The following is a 5,197-nucleotide window of genomic DNA, read 5'->3' on the forward strand; positions in this document are numbered from 1 at the left end:
CCTGTTTATGATTTTCCCTTTTAACATAAGTATAACCCCTAGGCAACCAACACAATGAAGATAGAAGTGCGTCCTTGTGCATCCGCCACACAAGTGTCCATTAGCATGAGTGGGTGGGTGGGTAGATAGATGGGTGAGTGGGTAGATGGATGGGTGGATGAGTGGGTGGGTAGATGGGTGGGTGAATAACTGGGTAGATGGGTGGGTGATTGAGCGGGTAGATTAATGGGTGGATGAGTGGGTAGATGGATGGGTGGGTAGATGGGTGGGTGGATGAGTGGATAGATGGGTGGATGAGTGGGTGGGTAGATGGGTCGGTGGATGGGTGGGTAGATGGATGGGTGGATGGGTGGTGGGTAGATGGATGGGTGGATGACTGGGTAGATGGATGGGTGGATGACTGGGTAGATGGGTGGGTGGATGAGTGGGTAGATGGATGGGTGAATGAATGGGTAGATGGGTGGGTGGATGAGTGGGTAGATGGATGGGTGGATGAGTGGGTAGATGGATGGGTGAATGAATGGGTAGATGGGTGGGTAGATGGATGGGTGGATGGGTGGGTGGGTACGTGGATGGGTGGGTTAGTGGATGGGTGAGTGGATGGGTAGATGGATGGGTGGGTAGGTGAGTGGTTGGGTGGGTAGGTAAGAAGGTGGATGGAAATTTTTCTCTCCCTCCCATCCTCCACCATTCAGGAAGTAACAACTGATCTCTTTTCTGTCACTGATTAGTTTGCACATGTTACATAAACACTTCTGTACATTCTTGAGCTCTTTCGCTCTGAGTAGTTGTTTTGAGATTCATCCACGTTGCTTCGTGTGCCAGTCACTCGTGGCTTTGTGTGGTTGGCTTCCTATGTACTGTTGATGGATGGGCTCGACTTCCATCCAGGCCAGGGATGCTTGAGAGAGGCCAGCCTGAAGTGGGGCGGGGGCGGGGGGGGGGGAGGGAGGACAGGCTCTGAACATCAGAGGCTCCGGTCCACGCATGCAACCTGTGGAACCAGAAGAGTGTGCAGAGAAAAGAACACTGCGTAGCTGCCCTTCCCACGGTGGCCAGAAAGCAAAGAGGGCGGGAAAGGAAGGGGCAGGGGTCCCATGGCCCCTACAAGGACGAGACCCCCCTGACCCCAAGACCCACCTCCTCACGCTAAATCCCAGCTCCCGAAGGCCTACCACTCTCAGAATCAAGCCCAACGGTCTAGACCCACGCCATAGCATAACCTAACACAAATCACGAACTTCTGAAAGTGTGTGCGTGTGTGCATTCGTTCCTCACAGGTGAGAACACAGTGAGCTGTTCACATAAGTACTCCACTCCTGAAAAATTACCAAACTGTCTGGCTGCCGTGGCTCATGCCTGGAATCCTAGCCACTCGGGAGCTGAGATCTGAGGATGGCAGTTCAAAGTCAGCTTAGGCAGAAAGACTGTAAGACTTGTATCTCCAACTAACTAGCAAAAAGCTGTAAGTAGAGGTGAGGGGTAGCTCAAGTGGTAAAGCTTGCCGTGCTTGTTATGCTATATTCCGAGTTTCCATTGTATCCACTCTAGTAAGTGTGCAGTGGTATCTTGTTTCTGCTCTAGCTTAGGTTTTCCTTGTAGCTGACCACATGAGGAATGTCTGCCATCTGAATACGACTGTTGACCAGGGGTCCACTCACTATCTGTCTCACCTCACAAAACTAAGCCCTGCATCCATTAGGTATACACACACACACACACACACACACACACACACACACACACACACACACACACCAGCCAGTCTAGCTAGTTAGGAGGCTAAGAACCAGAGGACTGGGGTTCAAAGGCAGACTGTGCCAAAATGTTCATGTGTTTCCATCTCCAAAATAACCAGCAAAACACGGGGCTGGAGACGTGGCTCAAGCGGTAGAGCACAAGCTGGGTGAGTAGGAGGCTCTGAGTTCAGACCACAGTCCCAGAAAAACAAAACAACAACACAGACTAACCCCCAACTTTCCCCATTCTACTCGTGTTTGCTTTCTCCTGTTTTCCTGTTTGGCAGTCCTGGGGTTTGAGCTCAGGGCTTTGGGCTTGCTTGGCTAACCTGCTCACAGCTGGCCAGCTACCACGTGATCCACACTTCTAGCCTGGGCCTTGGTTTTGATTTTCTGTTGTTTTGGAGACCGAGTCTTTTTGTTTGTTGTTTGTTTGTTTTGTTTTGTTTTGTTTTTTGGCCAGTCCTAGGCCATGAACTCAGGGCCTGAACACTGTCCCTGGCTTCCTTTTGCTCAAGGCTAGCACCTGCCACTTGAGCCACAGCGCCACTTCTGGCCATTTTCTATATATGTGGTGCTGGGGAATCGAACCCAGGGCCTCATGTATACGAGGCAAGCACTCTTGCCACTAGGCCATATACCCAGGCCTGGAGACTGAGTCTTAAGGACTTTTCTGCCTGGACTAGCTTTGAACCTCAGTCCTCCAGATCACACACTGCTAGTAGCTAGAAGGGCAGGTGTGATCAGCCTGGCCTCATTTGTAACATATTATTGGGTTCGATTTGTTAAAATTGTGTTTAGAATTTTTGTGTCTGTTTGCATGATGGGTACTGGCCTATTTTTCTCTTTGCATACTGTCTTTATGTCATTTCTAAATTAGTAATACTAGTGTCAGAGAATGAGTTTAAAGCATTTCTTCCTTTTCAAGGTTTCAGAAGAATTTCTATAGAGTTGGCATTATCTCTTCCTTAAACATTTGATTGAATTGACCAGTGAAGTCATGGGGCATGGAGTTTTCTTTGTGGGAAGGTTTTGTTTGCCTTTGGTTTAATTACAACTCAATTCCTTTAATACACGGGACTATTCTAGTTATTTCTTCTTGAGTAAGCTTTGGTAAATTGTGTTTCCAAGGAATCTGGCCGTTTCACCTAAGTGGTTAAGTTTATTGGCTCAGGGTTGTTCTTGGCATTCCCTAATGGCCTGCTCCGCACCCTGCTCTGTTTCCACTGTGGGTCTCCTGGGTTTCGCTCTTCCTTCCCTACCAGTCTGGCGAGAGGCTTAGCAATTCCATTGATCCACTCAAAGAACCAGCTCTTGGCGTCCTGTGTCACTTTACCCAGGGCTTTCCTTTCCCTGTTATTTGGGCTCTTTGTTCATTTCTTCTCTCCTGATTTTTAAGAAAGGCCGTTCGTTATTGGCTGGAGACCTTCCTCCTCCCGCGCCAGGGCAGGCAGTGCTGCCTTGCCTCCCTCTAATCATGGCCCTGGTCCCTGAGCTTCTGTCTTCTCTTCTGCTCTCCGCTCTCTCTTCGACCTCTGTGTCCTGGCCCGACCTTGGGACCTCACCCAGCTTGCGGAACAGTCTAGCCTGGGAAAGCAGACCTCCCGGCCTTTCAAACACTGGGGAGCCGACATACAGAACCGGCTACACAGGCACTGAAGACCACGAGAGACCACCGTGCCCGGCACGGTGAGCCTCGGGAAGTAGCTTCTGCTCCCAGGGGTAGGACAGAGGTGTGGCTTTGAGGACCAGGAGCAGAGCTGGAGGAGAGGAGCCGGGGAGGGTACAGCAGAGCTGGAGTGAGGACCATCCTCAGAGGCTGGCTAAGAAAAGGACATCTCTCCTCCTCTCCCCACCGCCCCATAATGCCTTCCGGGAAGCCATCTGCTCAGGGTGCAGGAAATATTACTCTAGCTATGTGTATCACTTAGCTATTGCTGCATAACAAAGCACCCCAAACCAAGGATTTCAAGCAATAAGAAATGTATGATAGACAGACACACACACTGATAGATTAGATGGATAGATAGATAGACAGACAGATGGTTGAGCTAGAGAGGTACGTGTGTGCGTACACACGTGTTTCTACTGCTTCATGAGAAGGCCTACGAGTCATGGCACCCCAGTAACAATGACCATATGTAATGCCCAGATCTTGGCTTAGAAATTCTATTCTCCACAAAAAGAAGAACTCCCTAGAGCAGTGGATGAGTTTCTAGGCAAGAAAGTGAAAAAGAACCAAGAGCATTCTGTGGTGCCAGAAAACAAGAACATGCTCAGACAAAATTTAACAAAAAAGATGGGGACATCGGAAGAAGTCAGGACCTCCCCACAATGGCTAAACAATTTGAGCAATCTGGAACAATTTGAGCAAGAAAATAAATGCAGCATCAGGTTATAATCCAAAGGGTAAAATAAATATCTATATATCCATAGTAACATAAATAATTGCCTAGGGAAGTGAAAGAAAAACTGCTCATTGTGAAGAATTATAAATAGAAACAAGGAAATCGAAACTCTTCATTGGTACATACAGCAATTACTACCTAATTATTGCACTGATCCTAAACTTTGAAGGGAAGCAAGCCATTTACGTAAATTCAAAATATTGTCCCCAGCATATACATCTGAGGTTTGAACGCAGGACTTCCCATTTGGTAGACAGGAATGCTACCACTTGAGTCACATACTTTTTGTAAAAAAGGGACAAAGTAAGTCAGGTGTGCTGTCCTATGCTATGATCCAGCAACTAGGAGACTGAGGCAGGAGGATTTTGAGTTCAAAGTCAGCCTGAGCCACATAGCAAGACTGTGACTCAGAAAAAAAATAATTAATAATAAGGATGGGCACAGGTGGCTCATGTTTATAGTCCTAGCTACTCGGCAGGCTGAGATCTGAGGATCGTGGTTCAAAGCCAGCCTGGGCAGGAAAGTCCATAAGACTCTTATCTCCAATTAACCACCAGAAAACCAGATGGGTGCTGTGGCTCAAGTGGTAGAGCGCTAGCCTTGAGATGAAGAGCTCAGACACAGTGTCCATGCCCTGAGTTCAAGCCCTTTGAGCCAAAAAACAAAAGTTTCATGGAAGCGGACACATATCGGAGGGAGCAAAGGAGACATTTCTAGAGGGTTCCAGAGAGGCTGCAGGCAGCATGGCCTCCAGCCTGTGGAGGGACAGCATCATGGCGGCCCCTAAGGCATCTGGAAGGATGGCCCCGAGATGGCCTGAAGGTTTCCCACAGTGCCGCTGCCAGCTGTCCCCGCCGAGGCCTGGGCAGATGAAGGGCAGAGCCGCAGTGCTGGACAATATCCCACAGCCATTAAAATGTTCCTGGCGAATATTTAATGCTGGCTTTAATTCCCCCATCCGCTGCTGGGGAGAGGGCTATAAAGCAATCTAGGGTAATAACCGGATGTCTGCGTGTGCCAGCAGGAGAGAACTCACGGGCCCGGCTCCCT

Source organism: Perognathus longimembris, chromosome 13 (genome assembly GCF_023159225.1).
Source record: "Perognathus longimembris pacificus isolate PPM17 chromosome 13, ASM2315922v1, whole genome shotgun sequence".
In the NCBI taxonomy this organism is placed as follows: domain Eukaryota; kingdom Metazoa; phylum Chordata; class Mammalia; order Rodentia; family Heteromyidae; genus Perognathus; species Perognathus longimembris.